The 15,958-nt window shown below is 45.2% G+C and overlaps 1 protein-coding gene across 2 annotated transcripts in view; it reads right to left on the reverse strand.

Annotated features, from left to right (window-relative positions):
• Positions 1-12,662, reverse strand: part of CGN (cingulin) — a 62,227-nt gene extending 49,565 nt beyond the window's left edge. For both annotated transcript variants that reach the window (XM_048828976.2, XM_048828975.2), the window contains exon 1: positions 12,582-12,662. The gene's annotated coding sequence lies outside the window, so the exon portion shown is untranslated. The remainder of the gene's footprint in view (positions 1-12,581) is intronic.
• Between the last annotated feature and the right edge of the window lie 3,296 nt (positions 12,663-15,958).

Raw genomic sequence — 15,958 nt, forward strand, 5'->3', positions numbered from 1 at the left:
CTTATGCTAAATAAATCTGTTAGTCTCTAAGGTGCCACAGGTACTCCTTTTCTCTTCCTCTCTGCATCTCAGGGTAGGTTTATTCGGCAATAAAACACCTGCGCCTGGCCCATATCAGCTGACTTGGGCTGGCTGTAGGGTTATAAAATTGCAGTGTAGGCCTTGGGGCTTGGACTGAAACCCAAGTGTCAACACTGTCATTATATAGCCCCACAGCCCAGGCCAGACTAGAGTCAGCTGATATGGGCCTGGCACAGGTGCTTCATTGCAGTGTAAACACACCCTCAGTTCATCCCCACACCCAATCTGAGAATGAGGATAACACTAACATTATAAAAATGCATTTGAGATCTGCAGGTGAGACTAGATGCAAAGGAATCTCAAAACGTGCATACGCATCTAACAACGCAGCTCTTTCATCCCACAAGCAAGGAAGAAAAAAAAAAGAGTCCATAGTTAATGATCAACCACCAAGATAATGGAAAAGTTTCCCCTAACCTCTAGCTTCACTTCATATTCCCTACACACTGTCCCACAAGCCAACTAAACACATTTTAATGCTTCTGATTTATTAATTGACAGTAAAAGTATCTTTGATGCCACATTCATAGATATTTAGGTCAGAAAGGACCATTATGATCATCTAGTCTGACCTCCTGCACAACGCAGGCCACAGAATTTCACCCACCACTCCTGCGAAAAACCTCTCACCTATGCCTGAGCTATTGAAGTCCTCAAATCGTGGTTTAAAGACTTCAAGGAGCAGAAAGAAAAGGAGTACTTGTGGCACCTTAGAGACCAACCAATTTATTTGAGCATGAGCTTTCGTGAGCTACAGCTCACTTCATCGGATGCATACTGTGGAAACTGCAGAAGACATTATATACACAGAGACCATGAAACAATACCTCCTCCCACCCCACTCTCCTGCTGGTAATAGCTTATCTAAAGTGATCACTCTCCTTACAATGTGTATGATAATCAAGGTGGGCCTTCTCACCACCCCCCCCCTTCCAAAAACCACACATACTAACTCACTCTCCTGCTGGTAATAGCTTATCCAAAGTGACCACTCTCCCTACAATAAGAAAAGGAGTACCTTGTTTTTTCCTACCCTCCCCCCCCCCCCCCCCACCGACATTCTGGTTAAACTTGGATTTGTGCTGGAAATGGCCCACCTTGATTATCATGCACATTGTAGGGAGATTTCGGAGTAACAGCCGTGTTAGTCTGTATTCGCAAAAAGAAAAGGAGGACTTGTGGCACCTTAGAGACTAACCAATTTATTTGAGCATAAGCTTTCGTGAGCTACAGCTACTTCTGCTCAAATAAATTGGTTAGTCTCTAAGGTGCCACAAGTACTCTTTCTTTTTGCGAATACAGACTAACACGGCTGTTACTCCGAAATCTCCCTACAATGTGCATGATAATCAAGGTGGGCCATTTCCAGCACAAATCCAAGTTTAACCAGAACGTCGGGGGGGGGGGGGAGGGGAGGGGAGGAAAAAACAAGGGAAAATAGGATACCTTGCATAATGACTTAGCCACTCCCAGTCTCTATTTAAGCCTAAATTAATAGTATCCAATTTGCAAATGAATTCCAATTCAGCAGTTTCTCGCTGGAGTCAGGATTTTAAGTTTTTTTGGTTGTAAGATAGCGACCTTCACGTCTGTGATTCCGTGACCAGAGAGACTGAAGTGTTCTCCGACTGGTTTATGAATGTTATAATTCTTGACATCTGATTTGTGTCCATTTTTTCTTTTACGTAGAGACTGTCCAGTTTGACCAATGTACATGGCAGAGGGGCACTGCTGGCACATGATGGCATATATCACATTGGTGGATGTGCAGGTGAACGAGCCTCTGATAGTGTGGCTGATGTGATTAGGCCCTGTGATGGTGTCCCCTGAATAGATATGTGGGCACAGTTGGCAACGGGCTTTGTTACAAGGATAGGTTCCTGGGTTAGTGGTTCTGTTGTGTGGTATTTGCTTCAGGTTGGGGGGCTGTCTGTAGGCAAGGACTGGCCTGTCTCCCAAGATTTGTGAGAGTGTTGGGTCATCCTTTAGGATAGGTCGTAGATCCTTAATAATGCGTTGGAGGGGTTTTAGTTGGGGGCTGAAGGTGACGGCTAGTGGCGTTCTGTTATTTTCTTTGTTAGGCCTGTCCTGTAGTAGGTGACTTCTGGGAACTCTTCTGGCTCTATCAATCTGTTTCTTCACTTCCGCAGGTGGGTATTGTAGTTGTAAGAATGCTTGATAGAGATCTTGTAGGTGTTTGTCTGAGGGGTTGGAGCAAATGCGGTTGTATCGCAGAGCTTGGCTTATGCTCATATAAATTGGTTAGTCTCTAAGGTGCCACAAGTACTCCTTTTCTTTTTGCGAATACAGACTAACACAGCTGTTACTCTGAAACCTTTCAAGGAGCAGAGAATCCTCCAGCAAGTGACCCATGCCCCATGCTACAGAGGAAGGCTAAAAACCTCCAGGGCCTCTGCCAAACTGCCCTGGAGGAAAATTCCTTCCTGACCCCAAAGATTTCAATCAGCTGAACCCTGAGCATATGGGCAAGATTCACCAGCCAGACACCCAGGACCAATTCCTACCTTTCCAGCGAATGCAGGAGGAGATGTCTAAGCAGCTATGCAACATTTTTCGCCATCCAGAAAACATGCTTCTACAGCTGCAGTCCCCCTCCTATACAGGAGGCAAGCTACGATGATTTTGCTGCAAACTGTTTTATTTATGCCTACGCATAACTTATTAAGCAGGTGGAAAAAAGCCTCCGTTATTATGTTAAAGAAAAAAAAATGGTTAAGAAGCTTATTGAAATGCTAACCCTTACAAGAGGGGGCAGGGACATAAAAACTCTACCAGAGGAAGCCATAATAGATACATTCTTTACACCGAAAAAGTTTCCAATGAAGCATCGGCCATAGGTATGCTGGTATTTTGGAGTGACTTTTGAAAAGGCTTATGTGACTGTGGCCTGGTATACATGGCGGCGGGGTGGAAGGAAGGGAATCGATCTAAGTTTTGCAACTTCAGCTACATGAATAACGTAGCCGAAGTCAACGTACTTAGATCTACTCACCGCAGTGTCCTCACTGGGGTGAGTCGACTGCTGCCACTCCCCCATCGATTCCGCCTGCGCCTCTCGCAGCGCTGGAGTACAGGAGTCGATGGGAGAGCGCTCGGGAGTCGATTTATCGTGTCTAGACTAGATGCGATAAATCGACCCCAGCTGGATCCATCGCTGCCCGCCAATCCAGCGGGTAGTATAGACATACCCTTTGAGAAGTCAGTGGGACGTGTGCTGTTTCATTTAGGGCTTGTCTACACAGGGAAGTTTTACCAGTAGAATCCACCATGTGAACACACTTATTCCAGAAGAGTGGCTTTCCCACCACCAGTTTAGGTTCAAATCCCTTCCCAAATGACATAAACTGAAAGGATACCCTCTTATTCTGGAATAAGAGTTATACCAGTATAATTTATTAAGCAATCCTTAATAGGAATTGGAAAAGTCCCTCCCCCCACAAAAGAAAATAGTGACTAAGACACTGGCAAATTACAAATCAATTGTAAAAAGGAGGTGCTAAGAAGCTACCACCATTTTAGATTATGGGTTAAATTTTCAAAAGGACCCAGGTGATTAGGAGCCCACGGGTATGTCTACATTACAGCTGTTACAGTGGCAGCTATGCCACCGTAGCGTAGACACTTGCTACACCATTGGAAGGTGTTTTTCCTGTCAGCTCAGTTAATCCTCCTCTCTGAAAGGCGCAAGCTAGGTCAATGGAAGAATTCTTCTGTTGACCTTGATGCGTCTACACCAGTTGTTAGGTTGATCTTACTACAGCGCTCAGGTCACAAAATTTTTCACAGCCCTGAGTGATGTAACTAGGTCGATCTAACTTTTAAGTATAGACCAGGCCTAAGCCCCACTGACTTTCAGTGACACTTCAGAGCCCCAAGACCTACCTACCATTTTGAAAGGGGGTAGATTTGCTACAGAATTAAGTGACCGTGCTACTGCAGTGTAGACGTATCCTGAAGTCACTTTTAAAAATGGGACTCTGGTTCTTTTGAAAATTTTACCCTATGACAGGGTAGGCTGGGAGATTTTTTTTTTTTAACTTTATTTAAATTATAAGTTTTTTATTTTTAAAAATAAACCTGTTTAAAATGAAAACTGAATTTAATACAAAATATATTAAGGTCTAATCTTGTTATAATCTCTTAAAATATTTAAGTTAAAAAGATAAATATGGTGTTTTGTCTCTTTAAATTACCGTTACCATCCTAACGCAGCTTGACCCACATCACGAGCAAAAGTTAATTTAGTAAATATATCATTCACTATTTTCTAACACACTAACACGTACAAGAATCTGAAAATATTAAGCTATATTATTGCTTATATAAATGTATCTATTTATAGCATACTCTCCTAGAGAGCAAAAAATTGTACCAAATCTAGTGCAAAGATACTATTTAGTAGTAAATCAACATTATTTTAATGGTTATATCAACCAATATTCTTTAGAAAATAACTGAAGTACAAATAGAAAAGCTGATTAAAGTTTATGAGTTAAATCAAGGTTTTCCTTGAAATCAATCCACACTGCCTTATACTAGCTGGATTTTAAGAAGCCAAATTTAGTAGTCCCCGTTTGTTCTTTTTACCCATTTTCTGCATTTCATTCAACCTGGATAGTGAAGATTGATCCCAAAATATGGAAATAGATTGGTCACTTGCCTGATGCTGGAATATCTGAATTGCAAGACAGAGAAAATGCAGGGTTTTTTAAACCCAAACATGATTTCCTTATTGATTTAGAACCTGATCCTACAGAGACTTGTGCATAAAGATAACCACATACATGAGAACAGTCCTGGTTTGGGCCCCTGTTCAGCAAAAGCTTTGAAGTTGGTAGGAGTCCAATGTCTTTAAAAGCTTTGCTCAAACAGGGCCTGGAGCCATAAGTAGTTAATACTCCAAATAGTCGCTCCAGATACTTCCTGCCTAGGTATGCACAGTTAGAAAGACTAATTCCAACATCCTAGATACGTGTGAGATGCCAGATTTAAGAAATAAATATTTAACTTAATAGTAAAATAAAACAAACTGTTACATGAATTGCATCATGTCAAAATTCCCACAGATTTCTGTTCCTGTTAATCTTCCATTTGTCAATTTCAAAACAAATCGTGCTTTTGAAAACAGTTATTCAGATTCACACAGACCCACCAGTAAATATTTAATGGCGGACATAAATACTGGAGTAAGGAACTGCTCCTCAGAACATGTAATGAATCTGCACCTGGCTGTTTTTCCAGTACAGTGCCAAGGTATTTTAGAATACTAATGTGCATGTCGCTGGTTTGGTGTTCGGGGATTTGGCCTTTCTGAAAGTTAACCCCTTCGTTTTAAAACAAATGCAAAAGAGTGAGGGAAAGTAGTCAGACCTAGAATAATCTTTAAAATTATATCAGGAAATTCAATCCCCTCCTCCCCCCCAAAAAATGATGTTCCATAATACACTTCTTTTTATTATTTCAAGCACTTTTGTTTGGAGTTAGAAAGTCGCCTGAAGAGCCTGCAACCCAAAACGAACATGACAGCATTTGTGCTAATGCAAAAAGAAAAGGAGTACTTGTGGCACCTTAGAGACTAACCAATTTATTTGAGCATAAGCTTTCGTGAGCTACGGCTCACTTCATCGGATGCATACTGTGGAAAGTATAGAAGATCTTTTTATACACACAAAGCATGAAAAAATGGGTGTTTACCACTACAAAAGGTTTTCTCTCCCCCCACCCCACTCTCCTGCTGGTAATAGCTTATCTAAAAGTGATCACTCTCCTTACAATGTGTATGATAATCAAGTTGGGCCATTTCCAGCATAAGATAAGCTATTACCAGCAGGAGAGTGGGGTGGGGGAGAGAAAACCTTTTGTAGTGGTAAACACCCATTTTTTCATGCTTTGAGTGTATAAAAAGATCTTCTATACTTTCCACAGTATGCATCCGATGAAGTGAGCTGTAGCTCACGAAAGCTTATGCTTAAATAAATTGGTTCGTCTCTAAGGTGTCACAAGTACTCCTTTTCTTTTTTGCGAATACAGACTAACACGGCTGTTACTCTGAAACCTGTGCTAATGCAGTGGTTTTCAACCTGTAGTCCACAGACTACATCTCCCTTTGAAAATGTTTAGGGGTCCACAAACGAAAAAAAGGTTAAAAACCATTGTGTTAGTGCATGAGTATCAGAGACTGAAACTAACACCTGTCCTGGATCATTAATGTTCAGACTAAAACATGATGAAAAGCAAAACCAAATCAGCTGTTTTTCTCATAACGCTTTATTCTTCCAGTTAGTAGTCTAAGGACTTTTAAAAAAATCACACATGGTATGTGTGGGGGATTTTTGCATTTTTTAAAAAACATGAAGGAATATCTAAGGAAGACAGATCGCTCCTAAATCTGAAAATTGTACCCATGATCTAAGAGCCCCATTGACTTTCAGCAACATTAGGGGCCCAAGTCACTTAAGTGGTTCTGAAAATTTCAACCTATACCAGCAACATGACACATACCTTGACAGCATTTTGAATGTTTTACTTGTATATTGTTTGCCTGTTTGCATATTGAGGGTCACGGTGAGCAGCACTGTAATCCATGAAAAGCCCTACAGATGTCAATGGGCTACTCAACCCACGAGAATGGCCTTACTGGGTCAGACCAATGGTCCTTCTAGCCCAGCATCCTCTCTTCCAACAGTGGCCAATGCCACATGCTTCAGAGGAAATGGACAGAACAGAGCAATTATAAAGTGATCCATCCCTTGGCGCCCTGGTCCCAGCATCTGGCCATCAGAGGCTTAGGGATACCAAGAGCATGGGGTTGCATCCCTGACCGACTTGGCTAATAGCCATCGATGGACCCATCCTCAATTAATTTAGCTAATGCTTTTTTAAACCCATTTATACTTTTGGCCTTCACAACGCCCCCTGGCAACAAGTTCCACAGGTTGACCATGTGCTGGGTGAAGAAATACTTCCTTTTGTTTGTTATGCAGCCTATTAATTTCATTGTGTGACCCCCGGTTCTTGAGTTATGTAAAGGGATAACTAACACTTCCTTATTCACTTTCTCCACATTATTCATGATTTTAATAAACCTGTATTATATCTTTCCCCAATTCTAATATATCTTTTTTGAGATGGGGAGACCAGAACCACACACAATATTCAAGGTGTGGGCATACCATGGCATTATGATATTTTCTGTCTTATTATCCATCCCTTTCCTAATGGTTCCTAACATTCTGTTAGCCTTTTTGACTGCTGTCACACATTGAACAGATGTTTTCAGAGAACTATCCACAATGACTCCCAAGATCTTTCTTGAGTGGCAACAGCTAATGTATAGCTGAGATTATGTTTTCCAGTGTGCATTACTTTGCAATTATCAAGCAAACATTTCAGCACCAGGTCATTGGATTATAAGCCCTTTGGCACAATGACTCAGAATCCTATTCTCCAATGCCCTACACTTTTTAATCAGTCACACCACAGCAAAATACACATATAAATACTACCCTTTATAGCATTTCAGAGGAACAGCCGTGTTAGTCTGTATTCGCAAAAAGAAAAGGAGTACTTGTGGCACCTTAGAGACTAACCAATTTATTTGAGCATGAGCTTTCGTGAGCTACAGCTCACTTCATCAGATGCATACCGTGGAAACTGCAGCAGACTTTATATACACACAGAGAATATGTTTCATATATACACATATTCTCTGTGTGTATATAAAGTCTGCTGCAGTTTCCAAGGTATGCATCTGATGAAGTGAGCTGTAGCTCACGAAAGCTCATGCTCAAATAAATTGGTTAGTCTCTAAGGTGCCACAAGTACTCCTTTTCTTTTTATAGCATTTGTAATTCACTTGGCAATGTGCAGGGCAGTAGAGAATGAATCTCTCTCTCTTCTTATGTTTGTACAGCTCCTAGCACCCAAGATGTGCTACCACAATAGGAAGCAACTACACTGCAGTATATTAAGATTAAGGGGAAAGTAACCAATACACAGACCAGTTAGTTTTTTCAATCAATCAATCAAGGCCTTGAGGCCCAAGAGAGATCCTCCTAAGTGACAAAGAATTGTCAACAGGAATAGCCACACGAACAGCACTTTAATCTACTAGAACTCTTTAAACAGAAACAGAGCCTATTCAAAACCAGACCAACTGGTTGGAGGGGAGGGGGTGAAATGAAGAAAAAGAAATCTCCACAACCAACCTGTTAATGTATTCTAAAACGAAGGTTGCTAAATTAGCCTAAAGATAAAGAGTTATTATTGAACACAGATGCCGAGGGCCAATTTAAAAGCATTATGTAAAAAGGGAAGAAGTGAAGGGAGATGCCCGCTTTGAAATAGCTGCCCAAGCATGAAGCACAGTCTAACCAACTTTCAACACTGCACATTACTCCGCATCAGTCGGTTTGATGTCTGACTTCAGTAGCCAAACAAGAATGACAACAACCAGCAGCACATTCTCCTTCCTTGGAGCTGGAGGCAGGAGTGGAAGGGATATCTGAACTGTGGAAACAAACCCGGCAAGTGACTAGGGAAGGAAGGACACAGCAGGATTCCATCTCTGGGGCAGCGGGGGAAGAAAACCAAGTGCACTGTCCACAGAGAGAATGGACTGAATTAAAATAAAAAAAATACACCATTGGCTTGGGTAAGAGTTAAAGGCACTTAGCATCTTGCAGGATTGGATCCCAGTCCTCTCTCTTTCTGTCTCTCTGCCTCCCGGGTCAGGAAATAATATTGTGGTATTGGATTATGACAATTCCTAGCTCTTATATAGCTCTTGTTGTCAGTAGATCTCAAAAGTGCTTTACAAAGGAGATCAGCAACATTATCTCCACTTTACGGAAAGGAGTATCGAGGCACAGGGACAGGAAGTGACTTGCCCAAGGTCACCCAGCAAACCAGTGGCAGAGCCAAGAATTGAAACGCCGTCTCCTGAGTGACAGTGCAATGAACTACCCACTAAGCCACACTGCCTTCCATGATGCATCACATAATCCCACTCTCAGCCTCTAGATACCAGCAAATGTGATAGGAGACTAGGGAGTAGTTTTTCTTTTAAAGAGAAACACATTTTAAGTATGTTAGTATTATTGTTTTATGATGGTAAACCTTCAAAGTCCCAACAGAGATCAGAACCCCCCTGTGCTAAGTGTGATGTAGCTCTATAATTAGAGACACTCCCCTCCCCCAAGGAGTTCACAATCAAGACAGAGGAAGGGTTATTATCCCTAGGAGGTCCTATGCACAAGACTAAGCAACTTGCCCAGCATCACATAGGAAGTCAGTGGCACAGCACGAACTAAACCCAAATGTCTCGAGTCCTACCCACTACCTTCATCACTAAGCCATCCATCCCCTCTCCACTTAGAGGTGAAAAATTCCCCAACAACTCACGCCATCAACTGGGGTTTGTGGCAGTAATAAAACCCTTGACAGGAGCACTGTTTTATTACATAAGCAAGAGCCCTATATTCCTAATTATTGTGTATAAACAAACAGATCCCATGCTGAAGGGTGCAGTCTAATTAGACAGAACAGGACTACATGATGGAATATGTCATCCTTCAGCACAGTTTCTTAACTGAAGGTCCTTGACAGAAATGGAACACAATAAATTAAAAGAGTACAAGATTTTAAGCCCGAGCAATCTGTAAATCATGGTTTGGAAACACACACTTGGGAGCAGACAGCCATTCCACAGAAACAATCATTCTGCAAAGACACCTATCTCTTTTGGTTTGTGAATGGATTGTATTTTTAAAGTGCCCTGTCAGGACATCTTTTTACACAGCTACAAAATAAATGCCACAAGATGTAGTATGAGAACAATACAGGCATGGCACTGATAGCTGAACCTAATGTATTAACACAATGGGAAGGAATTGTCTTTTAAAAAGCCTCAAGCCTATAAAGATTAAAAGAATTCCAGCATAGTATTCACGTTGTAATCAGCTGCTGAGTGTAAATAAATAATCTAGGGCTCAGATTTTTCTTCTGATTGAAGAAAAAAAAAACAAAAAACAAACTTACTGGTAAAAATACCATCCTTCAGAATGAATGTTAAAGAAGGGCAGGGCAGAGCAGTGTAAGAAACTGCACATTAAATTTTAAAGATGCTGCATTACACAAATTCTGCAGCCAGAGGTGAAACCCAAATTATAGCGCTTTAAGATAGTAAGGCAAACTGACAATCAAAATTCACAAAATTTGCTGGGTCCAAGACACTTTTTCAAATCAAGGCTTCCCCTGAAGACATTTATCCCCTCCTTCCCTGCAATTTGAGACCTCACCAGGAGTCTTCGCATAAAACAAGACAATGACTCATGTCAAGTTAGGATTATCTCAGCACTTAGTACAGTCAAGGGTTTGGTTTTGGTTTTGGTTTTGGTTTTGGGGGGGTGGGGGGGGAAGAAAAGATAAGCAGAAAGATTAAACTGGACAACTCCAACCATTCACTTGTCATGCAGTTACACACAGCTTCTATGTTTAGGCCAGTGGCACTTAGCTCTTAGAGGGAAACTCACTTTGTGAGAACTGAGCTACTAAACACTTAAACATTTACAATACAATTACTAGTGCAAAAAGTTCATTGCCAACTCCTAATTAATTACAATCACCCTCCATTAGAGCAGCTAAAACAGAAGTTCTCATTTGCTTTACATGGCAACTGCCATAAATACAGAATTCTTCTGTCCAGTGAGGTATAACAGGCTGAGACATTAAGGGTTTGTTTACACAACAGTTTTCACAAAGCCTAATCTTGTTCCTTCATCTTCAGTGAAAAGTTTGTTTGGATGTGAAGTATTTCCATCACACACACCATAAGAGACTGGTGAGGGGCGCTCAGAAATAGCAGCATTGTTCTGAATGCATGGGAACCAGAGAGTGAAACTGAGTAATGAGTTTCAATGTTTGCTGGAGTTTCGATCAGCTTGGGGAGGGGAGAGGAGGGATGCAGCCTGAACACTAGCAAACTGCACGTGCAATTTTAAGGACCCTTTGGATTTTAATCATTTCAGGTATTGTCAGCGACACAGGGAAAGGATTCTTGTGCGTTCTTACTGTGTCCCTCTACAGAGGGAACGCAACAGTGTCCAGGTCAGCGTCACAAGAGATTATATTCAATTCAGCATGAGAAGATACACACAGGTCTACAAGTAGGGGGCCACAGACCATTTGCTCACCACCGCTTGGAGAACGGTACTACCCACAATTAAGTTGGGATTTAAACTCAGCTACTAGTAACTGGTTAGATTACATTTTTCTACTGGGCATGGGGCTATTTGTTTGCTTTAGGTCATGGTGATTTAATGCTGCTCATATCTTTCATCTTGACAAACCCGGAGTCCGAAGTCCCCGTTTAGCCACCGATCAGGGCCAAGCTGTGTGGAAGTAGCCGGGGCTTCAGCCAGAATCCCTGCCAACGGGCCTCACCAGCAGACAGACCCTCGTGCGGGCCCTCAAGTTCAGTCTCCATGTCTCATGCAGCCTCTCTGCTGAGGCTACTAACACAGCAGCCTGTTGTGGCCATCCAGGATGGCAACTTTGCTAAGTACCTGGCCGCTAGGAACTGGACGGAAAGCCCGTAACACAAGGGCCACTGAATGGCCATGGCTTCTAGTCACTTCCAGCCTGGGCTGGATTTGAGCAGGTGTCCTGGGGGTGAAGGGCTCCAGATACCTCCCACTCCCTCAAGCCAGTCAATTCCCCCCCCCCCCCCAATCTCCAGCTGCTGTCACAAGCCTTGTAACACATCTGTGGTGTTATACACACACTCTCCAGCGGGACTTTATCTGGGTGGGAAAACCTCAGTGGATGATGATGCTTCTCGGGGAATAATGAGGAGAAGCTGGGGCTTGGGAAGGGTGAAGCGGGTGTCTCTTCCTAGGGAGAGTAACTAGAACAGGGATACAACGAGAGGGAGCCCTATACGAGGAGGGAGGACACACCAGGGGAAGGGGGGGGTGTCTTATGGGGCAGGGGAAGGTGCGTGTGTTGGGGGAGGGAGGTAAGCACATGCACATCACGGAGAATTAGGGGTTTCCCACCAAAGGATGAAGGGCTGTTATAGGGGCACATGCTATAGGAGGGAGCTCCTAATAGGAGAAGTCGCTATAGAGGGAGTATGGGTCCCCAGGGGAAGAGTCCTTATACAGGCAGCCACCACAGAGGGAGCTCCCTATAGGGGCAGTCATTATGGGGGCGGGTGCTATATGGGGAGAGCAGGTCCCGAAGAGAAGAGAATCCCTGTACAGGGAAGCCCTGTGGGACGCGGGGTCACTATAGGGAACCAGCAGGTCCCCAGGAGGCAGGGAGGCCCCTTGGGCAGGCAAGCGCCTATAGGAGCAGCAGCTATAGGGGAAGGCAGCCCCCTCTAGGGGCGGGGCGGGTCCCAGGGGGCAGAGCCCCTATAGAAACCGTAGCTGCGGAGGGAGGCAACGCCCCACAGGGGCAGGGGGCCCCGCACTCACCGTGCCCAGGCCGCTCCCCGCCGCGAGCGCTCCTCACCTCCGCGCCCCACCGCAACCTGTTACCTTCGCCCAGGCCCCGCCCCCGGCCCCTGCCATTGGCCCGGGCTCCGGCCAGACCCGCCCCCCTCCCCTCCGCGGTGAGACAGCCACGCCCCTACTGCGCGCCACCCCGCCCCCGTTGGCCCGCGGCCAGCTCGGGGGGGCCCGGGGGGGCAGGAGAGGTCATGTGACTCCCCCAGGAGAGAGGGGGCGCGCCGCCATCTTGGCGAGGGTGAGGTTCGAAGGACGCGTTAGCAACAAGCCCCGCCCCGCGCAGCCCCCCCCACCTCACGAAGCTCCTCCCGAGCTAGCGCCCCTCTGGCTTGAGCAGCCTCCCCCCCGAGCTGGGTAGCCCCCCTCAGTGTCCCCCCAACCCTGATCAGCCTCCCCACCCACTGCACGTCCCCCAGTGCCCCCCTCAAGCCTGGGCAACCCCCCCCCCGCTCCCTCAGTGTCCCCCCAACCCTGATCAGCCCCCCCAGGCCTGGGCAACCCCCTCCCCACTCCCTCAGTGTCATCCCCCCAACCCTGATCAGCCTCCCCAGCCCCTGCACGTCCCCCACTGCCCCCCCAGGCCTGGGCAACCCACTCCCTCAGTGTCCCCCCACCCTGATCAGCCTCCCCACCATCTGCATGTCCCCCAGTGCCTCCCTCAGGCTTAAGCAGCTACCCCTACCCCCTGTGTTCCCCCCTGGCCTGGGTAGCTCCCCTGCCTCTACACTCCCCCCAATATCCCCTGGCCTGGGCAGTTCCCCTTACTCTGTTCTTCCCCCAGTGCCCCCCTCAGGCTAGTGCTCCCTTCAGTTTGGGTGGCTTTCCCATCCCCCCTCTTCTCCCTCCCCACTGCCCCCCGGTTTGGGCAGCCCCCTCTTATGCTCCTGTTCTTACCCAATGCCCCTCCTAGCCTGGACAGCTCCCCCACCCCTCTCTACTCCTGAATGCCCCCTCCCAGTTCTAGGACTGGATCCACCCGCTAGAGCCCTCTACCAGATAGGCCTAGGCAGAGCAGCTCCCCACGTCTTCCTCCACTTCAGATCTGTGCCTAGGCACTTCTCTGCACCCCTCTCTCTGATGTTCCCTGTAGAGGCTTGGGCAATTTCCCCCTGTATCTCTTCTATTCCTGGAGATGGGAAGGTTCCTCCAATCTCCCTGAACCACTCTCCCCAGTGTCCCCCAGACAGGCCTGGGGAAGAGCAGCTATCCTAATGCCCCCTCCTCAGTGTCCTTCCCACCAACTCCACCCCCAACATTCCTAACACAGGCCCTGGGCATCCCTGCATCTATTCCCATGACTCTGTCTCTTGCCTCCTCTCACTTTCCCTTTCTGTCTCTCTTCTGCTGCCCGTCTCCCTCCACAGTTCGATGGGAGCAATTTGTGGGCTTCTTCATCTCCAGGGTAGTGAAGTAATGGTCTCAAATTGCAGTGGGGGAGGTTTAGGTTGGATATTAGGAAAAACTTTTTTACTAGGAGGGTGGTGAAATACTGGAATGTGTTACCTAGGGAGGTGGTGGAATCTCCTTCCTTTGACAGGTTTCAGAACAACAGCCATGTTAGTCCGTATCCACAAAAAGAACAGGAGTGCGGGCACCGAAAGGTCAGGCTTGACAAAGCCCTGGCTGGGATAATTTAGTTGGGGATTGGTCCTGCTTTGAGCAGGAGGTTGGACTAGATGACCTCCTGAGGTCCCTTCCAACCCTGATATTCTAGGTTTCTAAGGTGCCCAAGGCACTGTTTAAAAAAAAGGCATACTAGTGGCACCTTAGAGACTAACCAATTTATTGGAGCATAAGCTTTCGTGAGCTACAGTTCACTTCAAGGCACTGTTGGTGCTGTGCAAAATATAATGCTCCTTTCTCACTGTGACATAAGGAAGCTGGACTAAGTCAATCTCTCTCCTCTGATTTCTTAGCTTGCTGTACTGCCTTTCAGCTCCATGAGCTTCATGACTTTATCTGCACAGTACCCCTGAAATGCAGATTCCCCCCATCCCAGGAAATGGGTACAGTGCTCCACATAACAATGAGGCAAGGGGAAGTTTTTATCGTGGGTCACTTCTGTACTCTTATAGCACTTCTTTCCTTCATTCCCTCCCCCTTGTTTCTCTTTTTTCTCTGCCAGGACTCATGGGGTATAAGTATGTCAGATATAAGTACTGAAGATCAGGGATAACTGGGTGAAATCTCCTGGCCCGTGTTATACAGGAGGTCAGATGAGATAGAATGGGCCTTTCTGGCCTTAGAATCTATTGGGGGGGGGTCTACGTTACAAATTTATATCAGTGCAACTGCAGCACAGCTGGTGAAAATGCTTTGAACCAGTGGTTCTTAACCTTTACTGCAGCCTGCACCGCTTTGGTTCTCAAAATATGTTCTTGCACCTCTTATCAAAAATCGTTGAAGTAGGTCAGTTCTTTAAACCTAGATATATTTGTTTATATATTAACGATTACTGTAATATACAATGTTAATAAATACTAAATATATAATGTTAAATAAATACTATTAATAAATATGTTAATAAATAGATTTGATGAAACAAAGTAGTTGTACTTACGTGCTGGGGCTTCATTTGTATTTTCGATGATTTACCTTCTAAAAAAAATCTGGCATGTCTCGCACCCCCAGAAAGGGCATCTCGCACCCCCAGTTAAGAACCACTGCTTTAAACCAACAGGAGAGAGCGCTCCCGTTGGCTTAATAACCCCACCTCCACGAGAGGCGGTTGCTAAGTTGGCGGCAGAAGCTGTCCCGCCAACATAGCGCTGTCTACACTGGGAGTTAAGGTCAGTATAACTACGTCGCTTAGGGGTGTGGGTTTTTTATACTCCTGCGCAACATAGTTATATGGAAGTATGTAGTATTGACCAAGCCTAACGAATCTAAGGCCACGCCTACGCTTACAACCTTACAGCGGCACAGACACACCTGTGCCGCTGTAAGATCACTCCTGTAGTCGCGTTACGTGGGTGGGAGAGAGCTCTCCCTTCGACATAGTTAAACCAGCTCGATGAGCTGTGCACACCAGCGCTTATGCTAGCAAAATTTATGTTGCTCAGGGGCGCGGGTTTTGTGCTAGTGTAGACATGGCCTAAGATAAATCCAACACCTTCTCACCACCACCGTGGTGACCCGAAGGGTTGCTTTTTTAGTTTGGGTTTGTACCTGCATGCAGTATTTTGAACTCTTGCGATTTTTATGACAAGTCACACTGTATTTGGAGTGTTTCTTAAAGCCCCAGTTCCTGGCAACCTGCAATTAGGTGAGGCTCTCCACCCTTTTTTTTTTTTAATTAAACACACACATCAAAGGCTAATTTCTAACCCTCAAGATTACACGTA

The sequence above is a fragment of the Caretta caretta genome, chromosome 24, assembly GCF_965140235.1.
Source record: "Caretta caretta isolate rCarCar2 chromosome 24, rCarCar1.hap1, whole genome shotgun sequence".
Taxonomy (NCBI): Eukaryota; Metazoa; Chordata; order Testudines; family Cheloniidae; genus Caretta; species Caretta caretta.